This window comes from Schistocerca serialis, chromosome 2 (genome assembly GCF_023864345.2).
Source record: "Schistocerca serialis cubense isolate TAMUIC-IGC-003099 chromosome 2, iqSchSeri2.2, whole genome shotgun sequence".
In the NCBI taxonomy this organism is placed as follows: domain Eukaryota; kingdom Metazoa; phylum Arthropoda; class Insecta; order Orthoptera; family Acrididae; genus Schistocerca; species Schistocerca serialis.
The window spans coordinates 877,475,268-877,499,457 of NC_064639.1; the positions used below are offsets into that span (position 1 = coordinate 877,475,268).

Here is a 24,190-nt window from a genome sequence, read left to right on the forward strand (position 1 = left end):
TGTCACATACCCTGCAAGAAAGCTGTCTTCATCCACTTCAAATTGGCAAACGATTTCTTCACAACACTTCATACGTTCCCGTTTCTGATCTGCATTCAAGTCTTTCGGGACCCACCGACATGAAACTTTCTGCATTCGCAAAATACCCACAACAATGTCATGGGCATGCACATGGGAGATTGAAAATGTTGTTTCAATGTGCTGCAACATTGCTCGATGATCCTGCAAAATCATATCGTGAATTGCAGTCACTGTTTAATCAGTGACAACTGTGACAGACCTTCCGCTCCTTGGCACATCTGCCACACTCATTCTTCCATGTTTGAAGTTGGACATTCAGTTTTCCACTGTTGCATAAGACGGAGCACTCTCCTTACGTGTAATCTGCATGTCCTTCACAATTTACTTGGGCATCATTCCTTTCAAATGAAGATATTCAATCACAGTATGGTCCTTGATTCTCTCGATATTTGCCATTTTGCTTACACTATGGTATACAATGCATTCTAGCGCCAAAACTAATGAAGGTGGAGCCACGGAATTTGATCTGTATACCCACAAAGGGCCACCATAAAAGTAGGTGGTGGTGTTTGTGCGAGACATTACAATAACTATCTTGGGCTAGAAACTTTTTGACTGCCTCTTGTACACAACCCAAATAAAATTCATTGAAATGAAAGGAATGTAGGCGGTGGGGACGAAATCAACAAAGATGGAGTAACTGCTTTCAATGCAAGCATTGCTCTATCTTATGCAAGCCTGTTCTCCAAATACCTACTGCAACCTACATCTGTTTCAACCTGCTTACTGTAATCAACCCTTGATCTTCCTTAGAAATAGCTCCCACCCCCACCCCAACCCCCCTCCCCACATACACTTCCCTACAATACTAAATTCCTTGATGTCTCAGAATGTTTCCAATCGGCTAAACCCTTTTTGTTGTCAAATTGCGTCACAAGTTTCTTTTTTCCCCAATTTGATACATTAGTTATCCAATCTATCCATCTAATCTTCATCATTCTTCTGCAGCATTGCATTTCAAAGGCTGGTAATCTCTTCTTGTCTGAACTGCTTATTGTTCACGTTTCACATTCCTACAAACCTACATTCCAGACAAATGCCTTCAGAAAATTCATTCTAACACTTAAATTTACATTTGACATTAACAAACTCGTATTCATCAAATACAACAATGAAACTAATCAATTACTGGTAATATAATGTAAATGGATAGATAAAAAATCTACTCACCAAGTAGTGGTAGGTGAACACACACACACACACAAGGATTTACCTTTTACAAGCTTTCGGTGCAAGGCTCCTTCTTGTAGAAGAGTTGAAGGGGAAGGGAAAGGGATGAAGGAAAAGGACTGGATTGGTTTAGGGAAAGGGGTACACTTCAGGAAAGTCACCCAGAATTCTGGGTCAGGGGAGACTTACTGGAGGGGGTGAGAAGGAAATACTTTCCTTCTCATTCTATCCGGTAAGTCTCTCGTGACCGCTCCAGGTTCTAGGCGACTTTCCTGAAGTGTATCCCTTTTCTTAAACCAATCCAGTCCTTTTCTACCACCCCTCTTCCTTATCCTTCAACTCTTCTACCAGAAGAAGGAACCACTGGCTCCAAAAGCATGTGTATGTTCCCCTGCCACTCCTTGGTCAGTAGATATTTTATCTATTCATTTACATTTACATGTCTTCATCAGATAAGCTATTCTTACCATTGCCAGTCTACCTATTTCTCCTTGCTATCCTGGCTATCATCAGTTACTCTGCTGCCCAAATAGCAAAACTTGACTACTTTCAAAGCCTCTTTTTCCTAATCTAAGCCCTCAGCATAGCCTGATATATAGGGTGATTATAATTAAACTTTAAAAATGCTGTTGAAATAACACCACTGGTCAGAATGATGTCAAATTGATATGGAATATTATCTGACAAGGGGGGAAACAGATGGCAGAAGAAAAAAAAGTGAGAATTGATCAATAGATCGCACTGTATGTGTCAGAATATGTAAATGAAAACACCTGTCATGCATACAACCCACTGAAGTTGCTATGAACACACCAGGCACAGGGCTTTTCCTCCTTTCGCATCTGTGACGTTCACCATTACAGTCTCAATGCAGGATCATGATCTGCTTGTAAAGCTGTATTACAAGAATGATGACTGCGCACACGTCGCTCTGCAGAAGTTCCAGACTCTGAACGATTTGAAAAAAGGTGTTGTTCCGATGACTGCAATGGGTCGCGAGAAATATTTCAGAAATTTGAAAAGACGGGTTGTTTTGGTGTGCAACCTGGTAGAGGGAGAAAATGAATTGATTCGACATCAGTGGAAGCAGTGGCCACAGCAATGCAGGAGGAGACGAGTGGTGGTGTGCAAATGTGTAGTGCACAGAGAATTGCCCAAATATTGAACATACTCATGAGCACAGTTCGTAAAATCATACGAAACATCCTTCTTTGCTATCTATTCATAATTACCCATGTGCAGAAGTCGCTTCCTGTTGACATTCCAGCAAGAGAGACCTTTGCGTCAGAATTTCTTGCTCAGATGGAAGTGGACAATGATTAGCTGTAGAAGATTTTGTGGACAGACGAAGCCCACTTCAATCTGACAGGATATGTGAATACACAGAACTGTTGAATATGGGCAATGGAAAATCCACACACAAATCAATGAGTACCACTTCATCCTGTGGTGCAGATTTACGGAACAATTTATCATAGGGCCACATTTTTTCAAAGAGATGTGTGTTTCCGGTCCTGTTACCTGTACCGTCTCTGGTAAGCGCTACGAGTGTCTTTTGCGCAACCACGTCATTCCAGCTCCCCAGCAGTGTGGATGGGATCATTTTTATGCAAGGTGGCACACCTCCACACATTGCAAGTCCAGATAAGCAGCTGCTCAAGTGCCATTTCGGAAGTGCTAGAATTATCAGCTGCCATTTCCCTACAGCCTGGCTAAGCCCCATTTCAGAAATGCTAGAATTATCAGCTGCCATTTCCCTACATACTGGCCATCCCAATCACCGATCTTAATCCGTGTGACTTCTGGCTGTGGAGCTGTCTGAAAGATGTTGTGTTCAGTGTTCTGACTGCAAACTTAGCTGCATTGAAGGTATGCATTGCGCAACACATTCTGAATATGAACCCAGAAACACTTCGATTAGTTGTGGAACATGTTGTTCCTCGATTTCAACTTGTTGCACAAAATAGTGGACAGCATATTGAACACGTTTTGCACCAGTCACACGGAAATTAATAATCCAATTTGATTTTGACTGATGCTTTTTACGTGGTTTTTGGCCTCAGGAGAATTAAAAACCTATGTGATTGATGCTTTTTATGTGGTTTTTGGCCTCAGGACAATTAAAAACTGATGTCATTGATGCTTTTTATGTGGTTTTTGGAGCCGGGGCATGTAAAAACAGATTTTTCCCATCCCATGTGATATGACCTTGCCATGATGGATGGACTTATGTAACTAACAGTATCACACTGAGTAGTACAGTTTGTTTAACATCAAACATGCTCCTTAGGCATTGTTGTATGAGTCATGTGTCATTTGTAATCTACCACTATTAAATTATGATGCTACATTTTTGACCATTTATTTTTCTTGTGCCTCACATTTTCCCCCTTATCCAGTAATATTCTGTTACAATTTGACCTTATTCTGACCAGTGGTGTAATTTCTACAGTGGTTTGAAAGTTTAACTTTAATTATGATCACCCTGTACTTTGATTACATTCCATTATCCTTGTTTTGGTTTTATTGGTGTTATCTTATACCCTGTTTTCAAAACATCTACATCCACCTGACTACTCTGCAATTCACACTTAAGTGCCTGGCAGGGGTTTTTCAAACCACCTTCAGACATTTTTCTACTGTTCCACTTTCTAATGGCACGTGGGAAAAATGAACACTTCAGTCCTTCTGTACTGGCTTTGAGTTCTCTTATTTTATTACAATGATTATTTCTCCTGATGTAGGTTGGTGTCATTAAAATATTTTGCATTCAGAGGAAAAAGTTCATGACTGAAATTTCGTGAAAAGATTTCGCTGCTTTGTTTTAAAGATTGCCACGAAAACTCACTTGTCACATCCATGACACTCCCTTCCCTTTGCATTATTATACAGAATGAGCTGCCCCTCTTTGGACCTTTTCGGTTTCCTCCATCAATCCCATCCGGTAAGGATTCCATATCACACAGTGATACTCCAGCACAGGATGGACAAGCATAGTGTAGACGGTCGCTTTAGTAGGTCTGCCAATGAAACACAGTCCTTGGTTCACCTTTCCATAACGTTATCTATGTAATCGTTCCAATTTACATTGTTCATAACTGTAATTCCTGGATATTTAGTTGAATTCACAGCCTTTAGATTTGTGTGATTTATTATGTAATTTAAATTTAATGGATTTCTTTGAATACTCATGTGGATAACCCCACACTTTTTATTCTGTAGCATCAATTCCACTTCACACAATGCAGGTAACTTATCTCAACCATTTTGCAAATGGCTCAAATGGCTCTGAGCACTATGGGACTTAACATCTATGGTCATCAGTCCCCTAGAACTTAGAACTACTTAAGCCTAACTAACCTAAGGACAGCACACAACACCCAGCCATCACGAGGCAGAGAAAATCCCTGACACCGCCGGGAATCGAACCCGGCAACCCGGGCATGGGAAGCGAGAACGCTACCGCACGACCACGAGATGTGGGCAACCATTTTGCAATTGGTCTTGATTGTTTGGCGACTTGACCAGATGATAAATGACAGCATCATCTGTAAACACTCTAAGAGTGTTGGCTCAGATTGCCTCCTAAATCATTTATATAGATTAGGAACAGCACAGGGGCTATGACACTTCCTAAGGAAATGTCAGATATATCTCCTGTTTTAATCCCTTACTTTTCATCAGTTACTACATACTGCGACTTTTCAGACAGAAAATCACAAATCCAGTTGCACAACTGAAGCAATATTCCATAGGCACACAATTTAATTAGAAATTGCCTGTGAGGAACAGTGTAAAAGCCTTCTGGAAATCTAGAAATATGGAATCAATTTGAGAGTCCCTACTGAAAGCACCCATTACTTCATGGAAATAAAGAGCTAGTTTGTTTCATAAGAACAATATTTTCTGAATCCATGCTGACTATGTGACAATAGACCATTTTCTTCAAGGTAATTCCTTATGTTCGAACGCAGTATATGTTCCAAAATCATTCTGCAAATTGATGTCAGTGATTTGGGTCAGTAATTCATTGGATTACTTCTACTTCCTTTTTTTGTGTATTGGTGTGACCTGTGCAACTTTCCACAATTTAGGTACAAATCTTTCATCAGGAGAGCAGCTGTATACGATTGTTGAATATGGAACTACTGTATCACCACACTCTCAAAGATGCCTTTTTGGTATACAATCTGGACTGTAAGACTTGCTTTACTAAATGACTTAACCTGCTTCACACCAATGATATCCACTTTTAAGTTACTCATATTGGGAGCTGTTTGTGGATCGAATTCTGGAATATTTACTTCGTCTTTTTTTGTGAAGGTATTTCAAAAAACTTGTTTAGTAACTCCGCTTTAGTGGCACTGGCATTAGTACTGTTACCATCACATCACACAGTAAAACTGTTCTTCAACATCCTTTGCTATCTCTGACAGAATTACAGTGTCACTGGCAAACCTCCCAGTTTCTATTTTTTTCCCTGTACTTTAAGTACAAGGGTTGACTGAAAAGAAATGCCTCCACCTTCATGACAGCATTGGTATGCGGCAGGTACTGGCTTGTTCCATAGTGTCTTCCCTACAGCTCCAGTTGGCGGGAAGCCTTAGTATTGAATGGTTGTGTTGTTACAGTGTAAAGTGTGGAACCCTGTGCAGATGGTCGGTCAATGCGATTTAAGCAATGTGCAGTCACTGAATTCTTGACAACAGAAAGTTTCATCCCAAAGGAGATTCATCAGAGAATGAAAGCAGTTTATGGTGATTGTGTTAATGCGAATACTGTGCGCCGTTGGGTGAGTAAGTTTAAACATGCTGAGGTGGGAACATCTGACCTGAGTGACAAACAAAGAATTGTACGTCCTGTGACAGCAGCCATGGAGTTTCACAAGCAAACTGTTGACTGACTGATTCAGGATAATCGTCGTATCACTTGGAGAAAATTGCAAGCACAATTGGCATTTCACAAGAATGTGGGTCACATTATTGCTTTGCTTGGCTATTAGAAGATCTTTGCACGATGGATACCCAGGATACTGACTCCTGAAATGAAAGCGTACATACTTGAAATTTTCCAAGAACTCTCACGTTGCGAGAATGAAGGTGACGCCTTTCTCCATTCAATTGTGACAGGAGACAAAACGTGGGTACATCATCACGACCCGGAGATGAAACGTCGTTCTATGAAATACCGACACAAAGACTCACCCCAGAAAAAGAAATTAAAGACGCAGCCCTGAGCTGGAGAAATCATGATCACAGTGTCCTGGGATGCAGATGGTCTTATCCATGTTTAGAGCACTACATCACAACACAGTGAACTCTAAAATGATGGCTAACAAGGGTCCAAAAGGAAAAGGGAAATGTTTTCTTGCAGCATGACAATGCCAAATCACACACTTCATGTGTCACCACAGCAGAACTTCAGCGACTGTATGGCATCCTCCATACAGTCCAGATTTAACACTGTCTGACTTCCATCTGTTCCCAATAATGAAAGATGATCAGCAGGGACATCATTATGCTTCTGATGATGACGCTGAGAGAACTGTGAGACTGTGGTTGCAAAAACAGACTGTCGGCTTCTTCTGTGTCGGCTTCAGAAAACTTGTTCATCATCGGCAGAAATGTATCCCCATTGGCTGGTGATTATGTGGAAAAGTGAATATTGGTAATTAAAGATCACATTCTAAGGATTATTTCTGCATTTTATTTTTTAAAATATTCCCATCCAAACCCAATTAACGATGGTGGAGGCATTTCTTTTCATTCAACCCTCATACTTTTCCAAAATTTTTCATTGGTTACCTTTACTGCTTGCTCAATGTAGAGATTGAATAACAACTGGAATAGGCCACATCCTGTCTCACTCCCTTCTGAACTACTGCTTCTCTCTCATGTCCTTCGGCTCTTATAACTGCAGTTTAGTTTTTGGTACAAGTTGTAAATAACATTTCACTGTCTGTGTTTTATCCTTGTAGCATTCAAAATTTCGATGTGTGTAGTCCAGTCAACATTGTCAAAAGCTTTCTCTAAATCTATGAATGTGTGTTTGCCTTTCTTCAGTTTATCTTGTAAGATAAGTCACATAGTCAGAATTATCTAGCATGTTCGTACATTTCTCCAGAACCCAGCTGATCTTCTCCAAGGTTGGCTTCTAGCAGTTTCTTCATTGTTCTGTAAATAATTCATATTACTATTTTGCAACCATGACTTGTTAAACTGATAGTTCAGTAATATTCACACCTGTTAGCACTTGCTTTCTTTGGAACTGGAATTATTGCATAGAGTTTTGTCACGGTTGGCTTTCCCAAGGCTATCAGTAGTTCTGAGGGAATGCTGCTTACTCAAGGGACCTTGATTCAACTTAGTTCTTTCAGTGTTCATCACACAGTATCACATCTCCCATATCAACTTCATTCCCTTTCATAATATTGCCTTTAAGTATGTTTCCCCTGTATAGCCTCCCCATGTATTCCTTCCACCTTTCCCATCTCTGATACTGATTTTCCATTGCAGTTCTTGATATTCATACTGCTGTTTCTGTTATCTCCAAAGGCCTCTTTAATGTTTCTCAAGGCAATATCTACTTTTCCACTAATTATACATGCTCCTATAGCCTAGCTCTTGTCCTGTAGATATTCCTGCTTAGCTATTCTGCTCTTTCTGTCAATAATACTTTTTACATCTCTGCATTCCTTTTCACCAGCTTCTTTTGCTGCATTTACACAATTCCTCCTTTCACCAGTTGAATTCAATACCGCCAATGATATCCATAGATTTCTACTAGACTTTGTCTTTTTATCTGCATATTTCATTCTCTGCTACCTTCATTATTTTATGTCTCAAAGCTATGCATTTGTCTCCTATTGTATTCCTTTCCCTTGTTTCAGTCAATCGTTGGTCAATAACCCTTTTGAAATTCTCAGCAGCCTCTAGTTCCTTCAATTTATCCAGACCACAACCTCCTACCTTTCTGCAATTTCTTCATATTTGATCTACAGTTCATAACCAACAAATTATGGTCAGAATGTCCGCAGCTTGTGGTCTTGCGGCAGCGTTCTCGCTTCCCGTGCACGGGGTCCCGGGTTCGATTCTCGGCGGGGTCAGGGATTTTCTCTGCCTCGAGATGACTGGGTGTTGTGTGTCTTTCATCCTCATTCACTCGCAAGTCGCTGTGGTGGTGTTAAAGAACTTGTAGAGAGGTGGCCTAACTGCCCCGCAAGAGGTCTCCCGGCCACCAATGCCATACGCTCATTATTATCATCATTATGGACACAGTCGCACCTGTCCTTGGAAATGCCTCACAGTTTAAAATCTAGCTTTAGAATCTTTGTATCCTATTAAATAATTAATTTTAAACCTTCCAGTGTCTCCAGGTCTGCTACATTTATACACCCTTCTTTCACAATTCTTAAACCAAGTGCTACCGATGATTAAATAATGCTCTGTGGAAAATTCTACCAGTCGGCTACCTCTTTCGTTCCTTTACCTCAGTCCATATTCACCTGTTACTTTTCCTTCTCTTCCTTTACTATTCCAGTCTCCCACCACACTTTAATTTTCCTCTTTCTTAAGTATCTGAATATTTTCTTTTATCTCACTATGAATTCTTTCATTCTCTACATCTTCTGTGGAGCTAGACAGAATATAAACTTGCACTACTGGTTGCTGCGTACAGATGCAAGCTGAGTGGGTGACCCTTCACTGACAGCTCCAGGCTGTGTTGGATTCCATCATGCAGCTTGAAGCTGCTGCCAATGGGCATCACTGTAGGGGGATCAGATGTGGTCATCCAAGGGTTGTTGAGTACATCCCACATGTCCCCCTTTCGGTCCACTGCTATTGTTGCCCCGGTTACCGCCTGCACTGAGACTGACCTCTAACCCATGGTTGAGTGGGAGGTCACTCCAGGGTCTGGCAGGCAGCGAACTACTTTCCTTGGGGTTCATCACAAGGGCACACCGGTTTCCTGACAAACAGGTTTCAGGTGCTATCTGTGGCTGATAATTTCCCTGAGCCAGGTGCAGATGCTCCCCCTGTTCTAGAGGAAGCCTCTCAACCCACAAGGTCTGGGAATTCACAGAAGGTGGGTTTGCTAGTAGTTGGGAACTCCAGCATTAGGCCCTCTAATGGGGCCCCTTAGGGATATGGCTGCAGAGGACGGGAAGGAGTCCTGTGTGCACTCCGTGTGCATACCGGATGGAGTCATTCCAGATGTGGAAATGGTGCTTTCAGATGCCATGAAGAGCAAAGGGTGCAGACATCTGCAAGTGGTGACTCACGTCGGTATCAACGATGCATGTAGCTTCTGATCAGAAGAGATTCTCTGCACTTCGGCTGGCTAGCTGAAGCGGTAAGGACTGGTAGTCTTGCTTGCGAGATGAAGGCAGAGCTCACCATCTGCAGCACTGTTGACACGACTGACTGTGGTCCTTTGGTTTTGGTACAGAGCCAAAGGGAGGGTCTGAATCAGAGGCTCAGGAAGTTCTGCAACAGTGAAGGCTGCACATTCCTTGACTTGCGCCATCAGGTGGTGGGTTTCCGAGTTCCACTTAATACGAGTCCACTACACACATGAAGCAGCTACATGGGTAGTGGGGGCTGCGTGGAAGGGACGGGTGGTTTTTTTTAGGTTGGAGGGTCTCAAGAAACTACAGAAAGGATGCCAGTCTAAAAGGGTGCAGGGCAAACACATGAAGGTAGAGAGAGCAAAAATTGATACTGTAGTTGTAAATTGTGGTAGCTGTGTTGGGAAAGGACTATAGCTCCAAGCATTAATAGAGAGCACTGAAGCTCAAATCATTTTAGGCACAGAAACCTGGCTAAAGCTGGAAATAAGTTCAGCTGAATTTTTTTCAAAGGACCTAATCATTTTCAGAAAGGACAGATTAAATAGTCAGTGGTGGAGTGTTTATTGCTACCAGAAGTAGTTTACCTTGTAGTGAAATTGAAGTGGATAGTTCCTGTGCGTTAATATGGGTAGATGTTATACTTGAGAACTTGAATAAATTAATAACTGGTTCATCTTACCGACCTTCTGACTCAAATAATGCAGTTGCTGAACAGTTCAAAGAAAAATTGAATCTCATTTCAAATAGGTTCCCCACTCATACAATTTTAGTTGGTGGTGACTTCAATCTGCCATCACATGTTTAAAGCTAGCAATAGGCATAAAATATTGTCCGAAATTGTACTGAATGCTTTAAAATTATTTTGAACAATTAGTTGAGCAGCCGACTTGAACTGTAAATGGTTGCAAAGACATACTTGACCTATTAGCCGTTGGATAAGCAGCTGAGCAGCAAGTCGTATACTCCTAGCTCACTCGTTTGTTACATAGTTTAATTCTTAATTTCTTTGCGTGTTTTTGGTACTTGCATTGTTTAATTCATAAATTTCGGGCGTATTATAGTATTTGAGAGTTGTAGCATCGCGGTTTAGTACCTGTTGTTGTTGTTGTGGTCTTCAGTCCTGAGACTGGTTTGATGCAGCTCTCCATGCTACTCTATCCTGTGCAAGCTTCTTCATCTCCCAGTACCTACTGCAACCTACATCCTTCTGAATCTGCTTAGTGTATTGATCTCTTGGTCTCCCTCTACGATTTTTACCCTCCACGCTGCCCTCCAATGCTAAATTTGTGATCCCTTGATGCCTCAAAACATGTCCTACCAACCGATCCCTTCTTCTAGTCAAGTTGTGCCACAAACTTCTCTTCTCCCCAATCCTATTCGATACCTCCTCATTAGTTACGTGATCTACCCACCTTATCTTCAGCATTCTTCTGTAGCACCACATTTCGAAAGCTTCTATTCTCTTCTTGTCCAAACCGGTTATCGTCCATGTTTCACTTCCATACATGGCTACACTCCATACAAATACTTTCAGAAACGACTTCCTGACACTTAAATCTATACTCGATGTTAACAAATTTCTCTTCTTCAGAAACGATTTCCTTGCCATTGCCAGTCTACATTTTATATCCTCTCTACTTCGACCATCTTCAGTTATTTTACTCCCTAAATAGCAAAATTCCTTTACTACTTTAAGTGTCTCATTTCCTAATCTAATCCCCTCAGCATCACCTGATTTAATTTGACTACATTCCATTATCCTCGTTTTGCTTTTGTTGATGTTCATCTTATATCCTCCTTTCAGGACACTGTCCATTCCGTTCAACTGCTCTTCCAAGTCCTTTGCTGTCTCTGACAGAATTACAATGTCATCGGCGAACCTCAAAGTTTTTACTTCTTCTCCATGAATTTTAATACCTACTCCGAATTTTTCTTTTGTTTCCTTTACTGCTTGCTCAATATACAGATTGAATAACATCGGGGAGAGGCTACAACTCTGTCTCACTCCTTTCCCAACCACTGCTTCCCTTTCATGCCCCTCGACTCTTATAACTGCCATCTGGTTTCTGTACAAATTGTAAATAGCCTTTCGCTCCCTGTATTTTACCCCTGCCACCTTCAGAATTTGAAAGAGAGTATTCCAGTTAACGTTGTCAAAAGCTTTCTCTAAGTCTACAAATGCTAGAAACATAGGTTTGCCTTTTCTTAATCTTTCTTCTAAGATAAGTCTTAAGGTTAGTCTTGCCTCACGTGTTCCAACATTTCTACGGAATCCAAACTGATCTTCCCCGAGGTCCGCTTCTACCAGTTTTTCCATTCGTCTATAAAGAATTCGCGTTAGTATTTTGCAGCTGTGACTTATTAAACTGATAGTTCGGTAATTTTCACGTCTGTCAACACCTGCTTTCTTTGGGATTGGAATTATTATATTCTTCTTGAAGTCTGTGGGTATTTCGCCTGTCTCATACATCCTGCTCACCAGATGGTAGAGTTTTGTCATGACTGGCTCTCCCGAGGCCATTAGTAGTTCTAATGGAATGTTGTCTACTCCCGGGGCCTTGTTTCGACTCAGGTCTTTCAGTGCTCTGTCAAACTCTTCATGCAGTATCTTATCTCCCATTTCATCTTCATCTACATCCTCTTCCATTTCCATAATATTGTCCTCAAGTACATCGCCCTTGTATAAACCCTCTATATACTCCTTCCACCTTTCTGCCTTCCCTTCTTTGCTTAGAACTGGGTTGCCATCTGAGCTCTTGATATTCATACAAGTGGTTCTCTTCTCTCCAAAGGTCTCTTTAATTTTTCTGTAGGCAGTATCTATCTTACCCCTAGTGAGACAAGCCTCTACATCCTTACATTTGTCCTCTAGCCATCCCTGCTTAGCCATTTTGCACTTTCTGTCGATCTCATTTTTGAGACGTTTGTATTCCCTTTTGCCTGCTTCATTTACTGCATTTTTATATTTTCTCCTTTCATCAATTAAATTCAATATTTCTTCTGTTACCCAAGGATTTCTATTAGCCCTCGTCTTTTTACCTACTTGATCCTCTGCTGCCTTCACTACTTCATCCCTCAGAGCTACCCATTCTTCTTCTACTGTATTTCTTTCCCCCATTCCTGTCAATTGTTCCCTTATGCTCTCCCTGAAAATCTCTACAACCTCTGGTTCTTTCAGTTTATCCAGATCCCATCTCCTTAAATTCCCACCTTTTTGCAGTTTCTTCATTTTCAATCTGCAGTTCATAACCAATAGATTGTGGTCAGAATCCACATCTGCCCCTGGAAATGTCTTACAATTTAAAACCTGGTTCCTAAATCTCTGTCTTACCATTATATAATCTATCTGATACCTATTAGTATCTCCAGGATTCTTCCAGGTATACAACCTTCTTTTATGATTCTTGAACCAAGTGTTAGCTATGATTAAGTTATGCTCTGTGCAAAATTCTACAAGGCGGCTTCCTCTTCCATTTCTTCCCCCCAATCCATATTCACCTACTATGTTTCCTTCTCTCCCTTCTCCTACTGACGAATTCCAGTCACCCATGACTATTAAATTTTCGTCTCCCTTCACTACCTGAATAATTTCTTTTATCTCGTCATATATTTCATCAATTTCTTCATCATCTGCAGAGCTAGTTGGCATATAAACTTGTACTACTGTAGTAGGCATGGGCTTTGTGTCTATCTTGGCCACAATAATGCGTTCACTATGCTGTTTGTAGTAGCTAACCCGCACTCCTATTTTTTTATTCATTATTAAACCTACTCCTGCATTACCCCTATTTGATTTTGTATTGATAACCCTGTAATCACCTGACCAAAAGTCTTGTTCCTCCTGCCACCGAACTTCACTAATTCCCACTATATCTAACTTTAACCTATCCATTTCCCTTTTTAAATTTTCTAACCGACCTGCCCGATTAAGGGATCTGACATTCCACGCTCCGATCCGTAGAATGCCAGTTTTCTTTCTCCTGATAACGACGTCCTCTTCAGTAGTCCCCGCCCGGAGGTCCGAATGGGGGACTATTTTACCTCCGGAATATTTTACCCAAGAGGACGCCATCATCATTTAATCATACAGTAAAGCTGCATGTCCTTGGGAAAAATTACGGCTGTAGTTTCCCCTTGCTTTCAGCCGTTCGCAGTACCAGCACAGCAAGGCCGTTTTGGTTAATGTTACAAGGCCAGATCAGTCAATCATCCAGACTGTTGCCCTTGCAACTACTGAAAAGGCTGCTGCCCCTCTTCAGGAACCACATGTTTGTCTGGCCTCTCAACAGATACCCCTCCGTTGTGGTTGCACCTACGGTACGGCCATCTGTATCGCTGAGACACGCAAGCCTCCCCACCAACGGCAAGGTCCATGGTTCATGGGGGAAGCATAAATTTTCTCAGCATGTTATAGTCTTAGGTGGAGATTTCAATTTACCAGATATAGACTGGGACACTCAGATGTTTAGGATGGGTGGTAGGGACAGAGCATCGAGTGACATTATACTGAGTGCACTATCCGAAAATTACCTCGAGCAATTAAACAGAGAACCGACTCGTGGAGATAACATCTTGGACCTACTGATAACAAACAGACCCGAACTTTTCGACTCTTTAAGTGCAGAACAGGGAATCAGTGATCATAAGGCCGTTGCAGCATCCCTGAATATGGAAGTTAATAGGAATATAAAAAAAGGGAGGAAGGTTTATCTGTTTAGCAAGAGTAATAGAAGGCAGATTTCAGACTACCTAACAGGTCAAAACGAAAATTTCTATTCCGACACTGACAATGTTGAGTGTTTATGGAAAAAGTTCAAGGCAATCGTAAAATGCGTTTTAGACAGGTACGTGCCGAGTAAAACTGTGAGGGCCGGGAAAAACCCACCGTGGTACAACAACAAAGTTAGGAAACTACTGCGAAAGCAAAGAGAGCTCCACTCCAAGTTTAAACGCAGCCAAAACCTCTCAGACAAACAGAAGCTAAACGATGTCAAAGTTAGCATAAGGAGGGCTATGCGTGAAGCGTTCATTGAATTCGAAAGTAAAATTCTATGTACCGACTTGACAGAAAATCCTAGGAAGTTCTGGTCTTACGTTAAATCAGTAAGTGGCTCGAAACAGCATATCCAGACACTACGGGATGATGATGGCATTGAAACAGAGGATGACACGCGTAAAGCTGAAATACTGAACACCTTTTTCCAAAGCTGTTTCACAGAGGAAGACCGCACTGCAGTTCCTTCTCTAAATCCTCGCACAAACGAAAAAATGGCTGACATCGAAATAAGTGTCCAAGGAATAGAAAAGCAACTGGAATCACTCAATAGAGGAAAGTCCACTGGACCTGACGGGATTCCAATTCGATTCTACACAGAGTACGCGAAAGAACTTGCCCCCCTTCTAACAGCCGTGTACCGCAAGTCTCTAGAGGAACGGAGGGTTCCAAATGATTGGAAAAGAGCACAGATAGTCCCAGTCTTCAAGAAGGGTCGTCGAGCAGATGCGCAAAACTATAGACCTATACCTCTTACGTCGATCTCTTGTAGAATTTTAGAACATGTTTTTTGCTCGCGTATCATGTCATTTCTGGAAACCCAGAATCTACTATGTAGGAATCAACATGGATTCCGGAAACAGCGATCGTGTGAGACCCAACTCGCCTTATTTGTTCATGAGACCCAGAAAATATTAGATACAGGCTCCCAGGTAGATGCTATTTTTCTTGACTTCCGGAAGGCGTTCGATACAGTTCCGCACTGTCGCCTGATAAACAAAGTAAGAGCCTACGGAATATCAGACCAGCTGTGTGGCTGGATTGAAGAGTTTTTAGCAAACAGAACACAGCATGTTGTTATCAATGGAGAGATGTCTACAGACGTTAAAGTAACCTCTGGCGTGCCACAGGGGAGTGTTATGGGACCATTGCTTTTCACAATATATATAAATGACTTAGTAGGTAGTGTCGGAAGTTCCATGCGGCTTTTCGCGGATGATGCTGTAGTATACAGAGAAGTTGCAGCATTAGAAAATTGTAGCGAAATGCAGGAAGATCTGCAGCGGATAGGCACTTGGTGCAGGGAGTGGCAACTGACCCTTAACATAGACAAATGTAATGTATTGCGAATACATAGAAAGAAGGATCCTTTATTGTATGATTATATGATAGTGGAACAAACACTGGTAGCAGTTACGTCTGTAAAATATCTGGGAGTATGCATGCGGAACGATTTGAAGTGGAATAATCATATAAAATTAATTGATGGTAAGGCGGGTACCAGGTTGAGATTCATTGGGAGAGTGCTTAGAAAATGTAGTCCATCAACAAAGGAGGTGGCTTACAAAACACTCGTTCGACCTATACTTGAGTATTGCTCATCAGTGTGGGATCCGTACCAGGTCGGGTTGACGGAGGAGATAGAGAAGATCCAAAGAAGAGCGGCGCGTTTCGTCACCGGGTTATTTGGTAACCGTGATAGCGTTACGGAGATGTTTAATAAACTCAAGTGGCAGACTCTGCAAGAGAGGCGCACTGCATCGCGGTGTAGCTTGCTCGCCAGGTTTCGAGAGGGTGCGTTTCTGGATGAGGTATCGAATATATTGCTTCCCCCTACTTATACCTCCCGAGGAGATCACGAATGTAAAATTAGAGAGATTAGAGCGCGCACGGAGGCTTTCAGACAGTCGTTCTTCCCGCGAACCATACGCGACTGGAACAGGAAAGGGAGGTAATGACAGTGGCACGTAAAGTGCCCTCCGCCACACACTGTTGGGTGGCTTGCGGAGTATCAATGTAAATGTAAATGTAAATAATCCTGAACAAATAGAGAGCATCATGATGGATACAGTGATTAGTGACCACAAGATGGCTGTAGCGAGACTGAATATAACAACATCCAAATCCACAAAAAACAAATGCAAAGTACATCTAAAAAGAGAGAAAGAAAGAGAGAGAGAGAGAGAGAGAGAGAGAGAGAGAGAGAGAGAGAGCAGATATAAATTTGCTAGACGCCTATCTAAGAGGGAATCTCCACTCCTTCCAATCTGACTATGTAAGCACAGACCAAATGTGGTTTGAATTCAAAGAAACTATATCAACAGCAATTGAGAGATACATAAATTGATAAGTGATAGTACTGATCCCCCTGGTACACTAAATGGGTCAGAACACCCTCGCAAAAGCACCAAAAAGATCATACCAAATTTTAAAAAAACACACCATCCACCAAATTCGTGAAATTTTACAGAAACTCAAAATTTAGCACGAACTTTAATGTGAGATGCTTTTAATAGTTTACACAATGAAACTCTGTGTCAAAATCTTGCAACAAACCCAAAGAGATTCTGGTCATATGTAAAGTACAACAGCGGCAAGACGCAATCAATATCTTCACAGTGCGATAACAATGGTTATATCACAGATGTCAGTGCCACTAAAGCAGTTACTAACACCATTTTCCAAAGCTTGTTCACCAAAGACGATGAAGTAAATATTCCAGAATTCAAATCTAGAACAAGTGCCAACAAGAATAATTCAGAAATAAGATATCCTTGATGTGGTGAAGCAGCTTGAATCACTTAATAAAGGCAAGGCTTCCAGTTCAGACTGCATACCAGTCACATTCCTTTCAGAGTATGCTGATACAATAGCTCCATATCTAAAAAAGATCTGTACCTAACGAATGGAAAGTTGCACAAGTCATACCCAAGAAAGGAATTAGGAATAATCTGATGAATTACAGACTCATAACACTAATGTTGATTCACAGTAGGGTTTTGGAACATATTCTGTGTTCGAACATAATTAATTATCTCAAAGAAAATGATTTATTCACTATTTATTGACTAACAATCACCGATTCAGGAAAAACTGTTCTTATGAAATATAACTAGCTCTCTATTCTCACGAAATAGTGAGTACTATTAACAAGGGTTGTCAAATTGATTCCATATTCTTAGATTTCCAGAACACTTTTGACACCTTTCCTCACAAGTGTCTCCTAATCGAATTGTGTGCCTATTTCGCATCGTCTCAGTTATGTGTCTGCATTTGTGAGTTCCTGTAAAGTAGGTTCGTAGTAACTAATACAAAGTCGTCGAGTAAAACAGAAGTAATATCTAGCGTTCCCCAAGGAAGTATTACAGGCCCTCTGCTGTTCCTGATCTACATAAATGGCGCAGGAGACAATCTGAGCATCCCTCTTAGATTGTTTGCAGATGATGCTGTCATTTATCATCTTATAAAGTCATCAGATGATAAAAACCAACTGCAAAATGATTTAGACAAGATATCTGTGTGGTGCAAACAGTGGCAACTGACTCTAAATAATGAAAAGTGTGAAGTTATCCATGTGAGTACTAAAAGAAATCCACTAAATTTCAGTTACACGATAAATCACACAACTCTAAAGGCTGTAACTTCAACTAAATACTTAGGAATTACAATTATGAATAACTTCAACTGGAATTATCACATAGATAATATTGTGGATAAAGCAAACCAAATACTGTGATTTATTGGTAGAACACTTAGAAAATGCAACAGATCGACTAAAGAGACAGTGTACACCACGCTTGTCCGCCCTCTTCTGGAGTATTGCTGTGTGGCATGGGATCCGCATCAGATGGGACTTACGGAGGACACTGAAAAAGTTCAAAGAAGGGCAGCTTCTTTTGAATTATCGTGAAATAGGGGAGAGAATGAAATGGACATGATGCGTGAATTACGATGGGAGTCATTAAAACAAAAGTGTTTTTTACTGCAGAAGAATCTTCTCATGAAATTTCAATCACCAACTTTCTCCTCTAAATGTGAAAATATTCTGTTGGCTCCCACCTACAAAGCGAGAAATGATCATCATGATAAAATAAGACAAATCAGAGCTCACACAAAGATTTAAGTGCTTGTTTCTCCTGCACGCTGTTCGAGTGTGGGATCACAGAGAAATAGCTCGAAGGTGGCTCGATGAACCCTCTGCTGCCCACTTAATTGTGAATTGCAGAGTAATGATGTAGATGTAGATAATGTAACAGGCATTGGCTTTATGTCTATCTTGGCTATGATAATGGGTTCACTATGTTGTTCATAGTGTCTTACCTACATTCCTGTTTTCTTATTCATTATTAGATGTAGTCCAGCATTAGTCTTTATAGTGTTTTCCTGGCAGATTAAAGATGTGTGTTGGATTAGTGCAATCAACTTAAGATCTGTAGCTTTCGCAAGACATGGTTTAACAAACGATGCCATCCAAACACACTTCATAAGGTAGATAGACATCTACACACATCTCGTATGACAGATAAGAAAAGGAGCTATTCGACTACTGAACCTATGAAATAAGAATGAAAGTGTAAAATCAAACAACGGAAACTGCAGGTAGGAATATCAACAATGCAGGAAAAGCTAGATTGCTACCTACCATAAAGAAGACCTTTTATAGACACAATTAAAATACACTTACATGAAGCTTTTGACAGCACCTAACTTATCAAATATGGGGGATGGGGAGGGGGGTTATATGGTGTGCCCTTGTTGAAGAAAAAATTCAATCTCAAGGGAGTTTCAAGGTTTTATGTCAAGACATGAACTGTGCTCAAATGACTCAGCTTAAAGCCTACTAAAAGCAAGATCTATATTTCAAGTCCCATTTTAAACCTTAATTTTTATTACTTTATGTAGTTTGCATAACAAATATGTTTTAACTTCTTCATTGTTTCAAAAGCGTCAAGTAGGAAAACAAAATATGTCATGGAAAGGAAGATTAGGGTTCAGCATCAGATCAACACTAATAGAGGTGGAGGTCAAGCCTGAATTGAGAAAGGGTAGAGAACAAAATCAGCCATGTCCCAGTCAAAGGAGCCATCCCATAACTTGTCTTAATTGATTTAGTGAAAGACAAACCTGTATGCGGTCTAAATTTCATGTTATTGTGGTCTTCAGTCCAAAAACTGCTTTGATGCAGCTGACCATGTTAATCCATCCTGTGCAAGCCTCTTCATCTCCAAATAACTACTGCAACCTACATCCTTCTGAATCTGCTTACTGTATTCGTCTTAGGTCATCCCCAACATTTATTACCCCTCCCCCCTCTCCATTATCAAATTGATGATTCCTAATCCCTTCTTTTAATCACGGTGTGCCAGAAATTTCTTTTCTCCCCAGTCTGATTCAGTGCCTCTTCATTAGCTACTCAATCTACTCATCTAATCTTCAGCACTTTTCTATAGCATCATCTTTCAAAAGTTTTTATTCTCTTCTTGTCTGAACTGCTTATCAAAAAATGCATTACTTCCTTACATTCCAACAATTATTTTCAGAAAAGATTTAACACTTACATTTATATCAGACATTCACAAATTCCCTCTTCTTTTAGAATTTTTTTTCTTGCTATTGCCAGCATTCTATATCCAGTCTACTTCAGCCACCGTCAGTTATTTTGCTGCCTAAATAGCTCTTTTCCTAATCTAATTCCATTATCATAAACTGATTTAATTCAATTAAATTCCAATACCCTTGTTTCATTTTTGTTTATTTTTATTTTATAATCTCTTTTCAAAACATCATCAATTCCGCTCAACTGCTCTTCTTTAATTCCCTTCCTAAACGTCTCCTTGACTTGCTTTACTGCCAGCTCAATACACCGACTGAATAACGTTCGGGGTAAGCTACAGCCCAATCTCAAGTGCTCCTTGGCTACTACTTCACTTTCATTTCCTTCAACTCTTGTAACTGCAGTCAGGTTTCTATACCAGTAGCAAGTAACCTTTTATTTGAAACTTCCTGGCAGATTAAAACTGTGTGCCCGACCGAGACTCGAACTCGGGACCTTTGCCTTTCGCGGGCAAGTGCTCTACCAACTGAGCTACCGAAGCACGACTCACGCCCGGTACTCACAGCTTTACTTCTGCCAGTACCTCGTCTCCTACCTTCCAAACTTTACAGAAGCTCTCCTGCGATCCTTTCTTTCAGGAGTGCTAGTTCTGCAAGGTTCGCAGGAGAGCTTCTGTAAAGTTTGGAAGGTAGGAGACGAGGTACTGGCAGAAGTAAAGCTGTGAGTACCGGGCGTGAGTCGTGCTTCGGTAGCTCAGTTGGTAGAGCACTTGCCCGCCAAAGGCAAAGGTCCCGAGTTCGAGTCTCGGTCGGGCACACAGTTTTAATCTGCTAGGAAGTTTCACATCAGCGCACACTCTGCTGCAGAGTGAAAATCTCATTCTGGAACCTTTTATTTCATGTATTTTATCCCTGCTACCTTCAAAATTTGGAAAGAAGTAGCCAAGTCAACACTGTCAAAAGCTTTCCCTAAATATACGAATGCTATAAAAGTAGGTTTGCCTTTCTTTACCTTACCTTTCAAGATAAGTCGTAGGGTTAGTATTGCCTCACACGTTCTTACAGTTCTCTGGAACCCAAACTGACCATCACAAGGGTCAACTTCTGCTATTTTTTTCCATTCTTATGTACATAAACTGTGTCGTCATCTTGCAACCATGATTTATTAAACTGATGGTTTGGTAGTACTCATACCTGTCAGCACCTGCCTTCTTTGAAATTGGATTTATTACACTCTTTCTGAAGTCTGAGGGCATTTCCCATCTGATACATCCTGCACACCTTATAGAAAAATTTTGTAAAAGCTGGCTCTCCCAAGGATCTCAATAATTCTGAGAGAGTGTTGTCTACTCCAGGTGCCTTGTTTACACTTAGGTATATCAGCAAGACATTCTTCTTGTGGTATTGTACCTCCCATCTCATCTTCACTTTCTCCCTGTTCTCTTTCTATAATGCTGTCCTCAGGTTTGTTTTCCTTACACAAAAGATACACTGTATCACGAAAAGGTATGGCCGAACTTTCAGGGGACATTTCACATGCTTCACTGCTTGTGTTGACCTGCAACTAACCTCTTTGCTCTACTGGCATCAAGCACATAATATGAACTGTTTAATGTTCATCATGGACTTTGTTTATGGTACAGTGCAATGGTAGTGTACTCATATGCAGAGCTGGCAGATACCCATTTGCTGTACAGGTTAGCAGAAGATAACAGCTGTGGGGCTCAACATTTGTACCAGGAGGGATTTCCAGAACAACAATTCCCCGACAGGAGGACACCTGAAGCATCTGATCGCTATCTTAAAGGGCATGAGATGTTTGAGCCATTTGTTCATGATGGGGGAGGCCTAGAATGATGACGACACCTCAACTCGAAGAGGAACTTCTTTGTCTAGTTGATGACATCCCTAGTGTCAAAATGACTGACTGGAGAGTGCTACATGAGAACATGCTCTACCCATACCATGTACAGTTTCTGCAGGCACAATTAGCAGCCGATTTTCCTGCAGGGGTACACTTCTGAGAATAGTTCATTCAACAATGTGTCAACCCTCCCTTTAGTGCAAATGTGCTCTTTACAGATGGAGCTTATTTTTAATGTGATCAGATTGTAAATTTTCACAATAAGCATATATAGGCTGTCAGGAATCCTCATGGAATTGTGCAATCATGTCATCAACACAGATTTTCCATTGATGTTTGGTCAGCATTGTTGGGAACTGTTTGATAGGACCTCGTGTTCTTCAATCCAGGCTCTATGAAGAAACTTGCCATGCTTTCTTAGAGAATACTCTACTTGTTCTGCTAGAATGTGTGCTTTTGCGAGTTTGACAAAACATGTACTTCATAAACGATGGAGCTGTTCCTCATTTCAGTGCTGATGTTCATTGGCTTCTAAACAATAGACTTTGTTACAGATGGATAAGTAGAGGTGAACCAATTCCTTGGTCTCCATGCTCTCTGGCACTAAACCCACTAGACTTTTATTTGTGGGAGACTTAGCAGTCTCCTGTGACCAGATGCCTGGTACAAGATTTATTGTGAAAGGCTGTGAAACAGCGCATCAGGGGTTCAACACGAGGGCAAGCTGGTGCACATATCGTTGCCAACAGAGGGCATTTTGAAGATTTCATTTAGGACAGTGTTTCATATTATGCTCATACATTCTTTTCCTGTGCATTTCCCATAATTAATGTGTTGAAGAGTTGTAGAAACTGAGCTCTAGCATGGAAATAAAGAATTTCTGGACCCAGGTACATATAAAATATTTTCTTCCTCTACATGTGGGGAATGTTTCCTAAAAGTTCAGCCATATCATTTTGTTACACCCTGTACATTCCTTCCACCTTTTCCTTCTTTATTTAGAACTGGCTTGCCATCTGAGCTCCTAACATTCATACAGCTGCTTCTCTTTCCCCCAATGGTCTCTTCAATTGTCCGACGGATGACACTGTGGTCAGTCAGACCCAACTGTGTCCAGAATGGTGGTGATTGCTTGCTTACAAATGAGGCAGTCTCTAAATCTTGCACGTTCTCCTCCCATATTTATTTTAGTCATGCTAACGTACATGTGTGTCTACTCTTGCTTTTTGTTTATTATTTCTGTCTCAGAATTGACATAATTATAATATCCTTCATTACTTTATACATAAAACAACTGGGGATCAAAATTGGAGCAGGTGTACATGTCCACAATTATATTACAGACACTACTACAGTGTATAATTCTCTGATACATAAATAAGTAGACTACTCATGAAAAAAAGTAAATAATGACTGACTGACTAAACTGTCCTGATCTAACTTTGGTTTAGTAAGAAGTAAATTACATATAGCTTTATGAAGAAAATAAAATATCAAGCAGACAATTATATACGAAATTGTAGGTTTTGACAAAATGTATGAGTAACTTCACGAATGTCTGTCATGGTGTGAAGTGCAGACACATATCTCTGATAACAGATTGTTATCCTAATATTTTTATTGCAGTGTACTGTCACTTTTGTGACTTCGGACTTACAGAGACTGTGCACAGCACATAGAACTGACAAGTTGCTCTGCAATTATAACTAATCTGAAGATGTTCAACATTTGATCAAAACTGATAGTCCTTATTACAACAAATGTGACTACAAATAATAGAATGTGTGAAACTATTTCACATTTGCCTCTACTGATACGCAGAATCCTGCTCATAAATAAACAGAGCACCTGTGCCCTCTGCTCCTCAGTCAGCAGTTAACCTGTGAACCAGCCACTGACCAGCAATCTTCTGATCTCCCTGTACCATCCCGGCCCTGAAAAACAACCACACCCTTCATCAGGACTTGGACTACTACTAGTTGTGACCTGAGGTGAGGGATATCCTACCCATATTTGTGAAAGCAGCCATGTTACATATCAGCTGTGCTGCATTCTATGTGGGCATGACAAGTCAGCAACTGTCTACTTACATGAACGGCCACAGTCAGACTGTGACAAACTGCAAACTTCACCAAGCAATTGCCAAACATGCCGTGCATAAGAAAACAGATGACTTCAACAGTTGCTTCACTATGTAGGCAATTTGGATACTCTCTTCCAGCACAAGTTTCGCTGAATTACAAAGATGGGAATTGTCTCACCAACATATTCTGCATTCTCACCCCCTTGGCCTGAACCTCTGCTAACCTGATCCAACTGTTCCACTTTACCTGTTCCCTTCTCTCTTCTGCTCACACAACTACTTCCCCAGCCAGATCATGTACCGCCTTCTCCCATT

The 24,190-nt window shown here is 40.9% G+C and overlaps 1 protein-coding gene and 1 non-coding gene across 3 annotated transcripts in view; one reads left to right on the forward strand and one right to left on the reverse strand.

Moving 5' to 3' along the window:
- The window catches only part of LOC126458205 (uncharacterized), a 117,150-nt gene that overhangs the window by 86,948 nt on the left and 6,012 nt on the right, over positions 1 to 24,190 (reverse strand). The window lies entirely within an intron of this gene.
- On the forward strand, positions 20,671 to 20,745 carry Trnaw-cca (transfer RNA tryptophan (anticodon CCA)). Its single transcript has one exon. It is a non-coding gene; the product is annotated as a tRNA-Trp (tRNA).